The sequence below is a fragment of the Dasypus novemcinctus genome, chromosome 8 (genome assembly GCF_030445035.2).
Source record: "Dasypus novemcinctus isolate mDasNov1 chromosome 8, mDasNov1.1.hap2, whole genome shotgun sequence".
NCBI classification, from domain to species: Eukaryota; Metazoa; Chordata; class Mammalia; order Cingulata; family Dasypodidae; genus Dasypus; species Dasypus novemcinctus.
Window position 1 is genome coordinate 62,380,293 of NC_080680.1, and position 8,564 is coordinate 62,388,856.

The 8,564-nt window shown below is 37.3% G+C and overlaps 1 pseudogene; it reads left to right on the forward strand.

Annotated features, from left to right (window-relative positions):
• Positions 1 to 1,314: 1,314 nt before the first annotated feature.
• Positions 1,315 to 2,317, forward strand: LOC101411055 (large ribosomal subunit protein uL4 pseudogene; annotated as a pseudogene).
• The last annotated feature ends 6,247 nt before the right edge of the window (positions 2,318 to 8,564 follow it).

Genomic DNA, 8,564 nt, shown 5'->3' on the forward strand with positions numbered 1-8,564 from the left:
GCATAAGGCTAGACATATAGATTAATGGAATAAAATTAAGAGTCCAGAAATAAACCCTCATAATTATAGGGAATTGATTTTCAATAAGGATGCCAAGATAATTCAATGAAGAAAGAAGAGTGTTTTCAACAAATGGTATTCAGACAAAAGAATTAAGTTGGACCCCGACCTCATACTTTATACAAAAACCAACTCAAAATGGATCAAATATTTAGATGTAAGACTTAAACTATCAGTCTTAGATGACAGCATTGCTGTTACTCTTTAGGACCTTGGAATAGGCAATGGTTTCTTAGTACACTAAAAGACTAAAAGCACAAGTAACAAAAGAAAAAATAGATAAACTAGATATCACCAAAATGAAAAATTTTTGTGCTTCAAAGGATCCCATCCAGAAAGGGAACAGACAACCCACAAAATGGAAGAAAAAATTTGAAAATCAATTATCTGCTAAGGGACTTGTACCCAAAATATATAAAGAACTTTTACAACTCAATAATAAAAAAGATAACTCAGTTAAAATTGGGCAAAGGGTCTGAATATACATTTTCCTAGATATATACAAATGACCAATAAGCACATGAAAAGATGTACAACATCAATGGCTATTAGAGAAATGAAAATCAAAACCAAAAGATACCACTTCACACCCAGTAGGATGGCTAGAATCAAAAAGTCATAAAAACAAGTGTTGGGAAGTGAATGTGGCTCAAGGGATTGGGCTTCCACCTATCTTATGGGAGGCCCCAGGTTCAATCCCTGGGACCTCCTGATCAAAAAAAAAAGGGGATGTTTGCGTGACGAGCTAAGTACCTGGGTGGTAAGCCAAGTGCCCGCATGAGTGCCCCAGCGGTGAGCCAGTGCCTGTGCAAGTGAGTCACTCAGCAAGATGATGACTCAACAAAAGAGAGACGAAGGGGAGAGTCAAGGTGAAGCACAGCAGAAACCAGGAACTAAGGTGGCACAATTGACAGGGAACTCTCTCAACATCAGAGGTCCCCAGGATTGAATTCCAGTAAATCCTAGAGGAGAAAAAAGAACACAAATAAGAGAAATAGATACAGAAGATCACACAGCAAATGGACACAGACAGCAAAAACAAAAACAAAACAACAAAAAAAACCCACAGGAGGTTGGGGAAAAGGGGGAGGGGGAGAGGGAGGGGGAGAGAAAAAATGAAAAAACAACCACAAACAAAGAAACAAGTGTTGGCAAGAATGTGGATATCTTTTCCTGTGGGGTGTTGGTTAGAATGTGGATATCTTTTCCTGTGGGAGCCGCCGGGTTGAGAGGAGCGTAGCCTCTCTCCCCAGCATGACGTGTGCTTGTCCATTGATATCGGTGTACTCTGAAAAGGGGAGTCATCTGGCAAAAATGTGACTTTGCCTGCTGTGTTCAAGGCTCCCACTAGACCGGATATTGTGAACTTTGTTCATACCAATTTGTGCAAAAACAACAGACAGCCCTATGCTGTCAGTGAGCTTGCAGGTCATCAAACCAGTGCTGAATCCTGGGGCACCAGCAGACCTGTGGCATGAATTCCCAGAGTTCGAGGTAGTGGGACACACTGATCTGGCCAGGGTGCTTTTGGAAATATGTGTCATGGTGGTCGTATGTTTGCACCAACCAAAACATGGTGTCGGTGGCACCATAGAGTGACACAACACAGAAGCAATATGCCATCTGCTCTGCCCTGGCTGCTTCTGCCTTACTGGTGCTGGTCATGTCTAAAGGTCATCATATTGAGGAAGTTCCTGAATTCCCTTTGGTGGTTGAAGATAAAGTTGAAGGCTACAAGAAGACCAACGAGGCTGTTCTGCTACTTAAGAAACTTAAGGCCTGGAATGCTATCAAAAAGGTCTATGCCTTTCAGTGAATGAGAGCTGGCAAGGGCAAAATGAGAAACTGTTGTTGCATCCAGCACAGGGAACTGTGCATCATCTATAATGAAGACAATGGTATCATCAAGGCTTTCAGAAACATCCCTGGAATTACTCTGTTTAATGTAAGCAAGCTGAACATTTTGAAACTTATTCCTGGTGGGCATGTGGGACGTTTCTGCATTTGGACTGAAAGTGCTTTCTGCAAGTTAGATTAATTATATGGCACTTGGTGTAAAGCTGCCTCCCTCAAGAGTAACTACAATCTTTCCATGCACAAGATGATGAATACAGATCTTAGCAGAATCTTGAAAAGCCCAGAGATCCAGAGAGCCCTCCGTGCACCATGCAAGAAGATTCATCGCCAAGTCCTAAAGAAGAACCCACTGAAAAACCTGAGAATTGTGTTATTATTATATCTCAATAAAGTTGTTTAAATTTTTTACCAAGTTTTGGATGAAAATCAGTTAATGACTGTATGATTTCCAAAGTAAGGGCTAGAAAAGTATGAATATAAAAGAGACAGGAGGAGCTAATGTAGGGTCTATCTTTCTAAGTATAAAACTTATATTTATTGTCATAGCATGAATTCATGATTTAGATAAAATCCCAACACTAAGAATATTAAAAAATGATATTTAGATTCTAAGTGTCAGACTTCCTTTCCTTAGCTTTTCCATAGATGTAGAATTTTAGCTCTGCACAAACTCTGCGCTTAAATCAAGGAAAGAAAAATGTGACTTCCTTAAACCGTAGAGGTGAAATAATGATTAATTTGAAGGCAGAACAGTGAAGTGAAACAGTAAAAAAAAAATTACGTATAAAACTCATTCTTCCAGTAAAATCTAATTTGTAAGTCTAGCATGTGAAACAGATGAAAGTGTTACAGATGGAGGTGCTTTGGTTGAGGTATGGAGGGAAGCCTTTGCCTCTACCCCTCAAAATAACTCAGAGCAGCCATGTCGAAGCAGCTCCTTAATGTTCCATGGGGCATAGTTTAAACAGGTGCAGAGGACTCCATGTCACAGTCTGCCCCTAAGTGTGCAGTCTTTGGCAAGGTACAGAAATTCCAGGAGCCTCCTTTTCCTACCTGTCAGATGCCCTAAAAAGAGCTAAAACAAAGACTAGCAACTATCAGTTTCTAAAATGTTTACCAGTTGCCCCAGAGTTTAAAGAATTCTAACAAAGATCAAAACAAGCCCTGACCTTTCTCAAACCTATAAAATAAACAGCAAACTTGAAGATAGAGGAAAGGCTTACATCAAAGCACTTGAAATAGACTGAACAAAGGGCAGCTAGTTTTCATTGATCTTCTCTTATCTATTAGATAATGGTAGGTAATGGGCCATAAATACAAATAAAGGATCTGGTTACCATGTATCCCAGAAAGACCAGTTTCCTTGAGCAGGGGGAGAGGGACAGAATGTGGAGGCAGTACAGCACACAGCACAGGCAGCACCTCAAGAAGAGCCCACAGAGTCGCTACTGAGAACTGGGTGCTGGCCAGGAAGACACAGCTGTGGGACAGGAGAACACATTGTCCTCAGAACAAGAAATCCAGCTGAAGAGCTGAGGGATGGGATTTCTAGTCAATCTGACCTGTAAAGCCCCTAAGGATTGGGTCTATATCTGTTCCAAATATCTAACACAATGCCTTACACATAACTAACACTCAGTAAATGGTTGAATAAATGAGTGAAGACAAAATTGGTACTTTAAAGGTGAATTTTATTGAAAAAAAAAGAGATACAATTTATAAGTATGATAGGCCAGGAACACACCAGACTCTGAACTCTAGGAGGGCCTGAACTGTGTCTGGTTTGTTCACCATGATATCCCCAGCATAAATTTAGCATACCCCCTAGTGTACTGCTCAGGAAATAGGTGAGGAAATGAATGAATGAATATGTGAATGGAAAACAAGTCAATTCTCCAAGAATATACCTGGAAAAATGGAACTAATCCTACTTTAATCCCAGATTCTCATGATACCAAGGATGAATTTACCTGACACTGCAAAGGATCATCAATTGTCTATGAGTAGATATTCGTATGATTTGTAACATTGTAATTATTTTAAGTAGAATTTCAATAGTTTAAACTTCATTATAATATGCGGTAAACATTAACATAAGATGGATCTATCTCTTACATATTCTAGTTTCTGAACTATTTTTAGAAAAGCTACTTAAATAACAGCATTAGCTATAAAGAAGTCTCTGCATAGATCTTGTCATAGCAGGCCTGGGCAATATAGGAAAATAACAAATTTATTATTTTCAGAATTTTTTAAATTAAAAAATATTTTAATGTTATATTTGATACATACAAAAGAATATGTGTTATAAAGTATAATAAAATAAACACTGTTTAAGAACAAGAACATTATCACTATCAGGATTTTCTTCCTTTGAGGATCTTTTACCTATTTCTCAGAGGTTCTGGCTTTAGCTACATGGCATCAATGGAAAAGGTTTGAGGAATACATATTCAATAAGGAGATACCTGATAATAATGGCTTTAGATTTTTATCATCCTTTAGTCTATAAATATTTTAATACCATTTTTTTCTGATAAAACTGTATGTGCTCACTGTAGAAAATATATAAAATAGGGGAAAGTATGAAGAAGAAAATAAAAATCATCAATAATAATCCCACTATTTCCAGATAATTACTGTTAACATTTAAAAATACACACACACAAATACATTTTAATAGGGGCCTTAAGTTGTTCTCAAGACATAAACATATGATAATGGAATTTCAGGCATTGTGGCAGGCTGGTAGGAAACTTAAAATGGATTTGCATTTCCAAATAGACAGCATTATAATGATGCCCCCAGGCATTCAGTTTTTAAGTAACTCAAAAGATCATATGATATGGGTATTAATAATTTAATGCTAAAAGAAAATAAAGAAAAAAATAAAATAAACTAGAAAAAATAATTCAAAGCTATTATTCAAATAGGTATCAAACTCATACTCACAGTAAGATTTTACACAAGTGTTGAGCTTCATGCCAAATTCATGCTAAGTGAGCATGTTCCTGATACCATATGCATTCACATGCTTACAAGTATGTATTACCTGGATTGATCAGTGGTAACAGAATGAGAAGAGTCAACAGCGAAACTGGACACCAGAAAAGAACTAAGGTTCAGGAAAACCTTAGTTCCTCCTAATTAACTATCCATGAACCAGACAAAATAATACAGGCAAGTGTGTCTGTATCTGAGGAGCAAAAGAGGAGATGAGCATTAAAGACAGGCAGTGCTCTAATGTGTATCACATGAACGTCTTTTCCTAATTCAGGGATGGCAACTAGTCTAGCAGGTTCTTCTTGCCCCCTTGGGGGGAAAGCCTGTACAAACAGGTTAACTCTCACACAATGTCTTTTGGATTAGCAACTTTAGGTTTTAATGTGGGACCCTGAACCTAAGAAGAGATTATATCTAGAGACTAAGAAAGATACTTTTCTACCTGAGTTAATATGTGCCCTGTGGTTTTTAGTCTCTAGGATTTAGGGAATATCTCAATTTAAGAGCTGTGTGTGGGTAGGGAGAGAGAGTTTCAAGTCCAGGAATATGAATTGAGTTACAAGTCCAGGATGGGAAAAAACTGAAAAAGAACAACAACAACAACAAAAACATGCCAAAGGTAAGTTCCAAAATATGAGGAGCCAAATAAACTAAAATCAGAATCTAAAGCTAAGTTCCCAAATTACTTTGTCAAGGCAGAAAGGGCCAACAGTAAGATCTAGAACACAAAGAGAGTACAGGAAGGCTGATGTCAGATAGTTAGCTTCTGTATATTTTTCTAAAGAGGGCTAAAAACATAGTTACCTACGTGAGAAGCTCTGGCAAGCCTAGAAGAGAGATGAGGTCACTTCATCCCTCATTTGGCCAAAGGTTCATGTCTGGCAGCCAGCCCTAATACTGAACTACATAGTACATAATGGATTGAATCAGCCACTAGCAAACAAGGTTAACCAAATAAATTAGTTTAAACTTACATCTCACAATCATTAAACTGTTAAGCTGAGCAGGAATTCTTGAGGAATAAATTCCACTTTTGATGTCTGTAGGTAGAAAAGGGTGTGTGTTTCAGTTGGAAGAACTAATCATGGGTAGATTTATCAAAGATTCAGCGTTTGTATGCTGTAACAAGCTATTGCCAAAAATCTAAAAATATTAATTAGTCCAATCTTGCAAAAACTATTTGCCCATTAATCATGTGTTTAATAGTTTTGCTGGGTTTGATGTTTCTATTGTAGTTTAAGGTTACAAATTCAGCCTTCTGCTCTTGTTTATTCCTTTGGGTTTCATAGCTATAAATTATGTTTGGTGTTATCTTGATTAGGGCCACAGGGTCCAAACACTGGACTTCAGGAGTAGGAACGCTTAACCAAAAGGTAGATTAACACATTTTTACCTTCCGTGGCTCTCTAATATGAAAGTAAAGGTATTACTAAACACCAATTTAGATGATACCCATATCAGGCAAGATTTTAATGAAGACAAACACATAGGCTAAATATAATACTTTTTGCCACATATCAAAATATATTACATCTTGGTTTTATACCCAGACAGAAGCTAACTGAATCTGAATATAATTCTCATAAAAGTTCTCTTGCCAAGATGATCCCCACACTTCAGGCCAATCAAAAGTTCCACTGGTAATGTGAATTCAATGATGTTTTTCTCCATCTTAATCAAGGCCAGACTATTCTCTTGTTAGACAAAATTACTTCAAGAGTTAATTTGGTTCTCCTCCCACCTCTCCTCCCCACCCTCTCAAATCAGCCAAAGGTCCTTATCGGTTTCTTCGGACTGCTTTGTTCTCTTTCCACTTGGCAGAAGTATAAAGAGATAATAGCCACAAAGACGCATCCTCATATGACAGAGTGAGCTCTAAACCCACAGGGAGTCATTTGCTATTCTCTTTAAGAGGGCAAACCTCTCCTGCAAAGAAATCCAGCTGTTCTCTGTTTGCTTTTGTTTCCGTAAAGGTCTACTTCTGATAGATTGTCTTATTTTTTAACTTATACCAAACATACTCTGCATTTAAACATTTTATTGCTTTTATTAGATGCTTATAATATCTGTTCACTGGAAATAAGGTTAAGCAAAATAAAGACAGTCAATTACACGTGATCACACCAACCTTTGTGTTGGTATGTTTTCTATGCATGTTTATACATACAGATATTCACACAAAATTTTAGAATGGTATATAATATTTTTAGGCAGCAATTTTCTACATAAATATATGTACACATATTTCAACCATATCATTTTTAAGAGCTGCATAGCAATCTATCTTATGAACGTCTTAAAATGCAGCTGTTGGGCATGTTATTTTTACTATTATGAACAATCCTATAATGACTTTATAAATAAAAAATAAAAGTATAATCTTAGTTAAAACGGGCTTATTGGACACAAAGATAAGAATAGTTTTAAGGCATTCATAATCACTGACAAACTGCCCTGCTAAAATTACATACCAATTAATATACCTACCTGTAGTTGATAAAAGTGCCTTTTTCTCAACACCAGCATTTACTTTTTTCATTCTTTTTCCTAATTTACTCTTGCTGGAGCTTGCTGATCTGCTGGATTTTTCTTCTATTACTAGTAAATACAAAAAATGTTCTTTATTTGATATTTATATTTCTTCTGAATTTTCAGTTTCACATTTTGTCCATTTTTCTCATGTAAATATATTTTGTTGCTTATGTAAATGTGCTATTTGTATTTTTAATATTGATTTGAAAAAGCCACCTACATATATTAATAGTAGTAAATCATTGTCTATTTATTGTAACTTTTTCTGTAATAGAGTTTTCCAAATTGGGAAAATCCAAAATATCCATTAAGAAGTGATTGACTAAGGACTTATGATTCATTCATATGATAGAATATTCAAGGCAGCTGTGAGGAAGTATGAAGTAAATCTCTATACACTAATGTTATCTTTTTTTGTCTAGGGTCTTGACTATGTTGCAGAAATGAATTTCAAGAGCATGTAGGGTGAGGCAGGTCAGTAACTTATTCAGGTAGGGAGGGAAGAGAAATGGGAGAACATAACAGATCATGGGTCCCAGGTAGAGAAGAAGGGGCTGAAAAGTGATAAAGCAGGCTGATTTACAGACTACAATTTCCCATTATAGATTATAAATGCCCAGGTTTTACTTATGTGACCATCATGGCAGAGGGAAAACGGCAAGGACAGAGTGCAGAGGGCAGGAACAGGCATGTGGACTGGCACTGGGACTGGCACCGGGAGATGGCAAAGGCAAAAGCAGGGGTGCAAAGGTGAGAGAGTTTAGGCCTTGTGCCTATTTTTTGAACCATTAATTATTCCACCCCTTTGCTAATGGCAGGGGAGGAGTTTCAGCTATTTGCTGTTTTGATTGATTACCCCAACCATCAATCCCCCATGAGGACTCAGTGATAAAGTCCTTGGGGAATATCTGGGGCTTCTCCTGGCTTCCAGAGGAAGTCTTGTTCTCATGGCAGAATCTTGGGGAGGGTCTTCCAGCAGCCATCTTGGGGTATCGACATCCATGTGGACTTCTTGCCAGGTTCTGATCCGCCCATGATTCCCTATCTTACTAGCCTGCTTCACTAACAAGGAAAGATGTCTGTGATACTATTGAGAGTGAGAGTCTAGATAC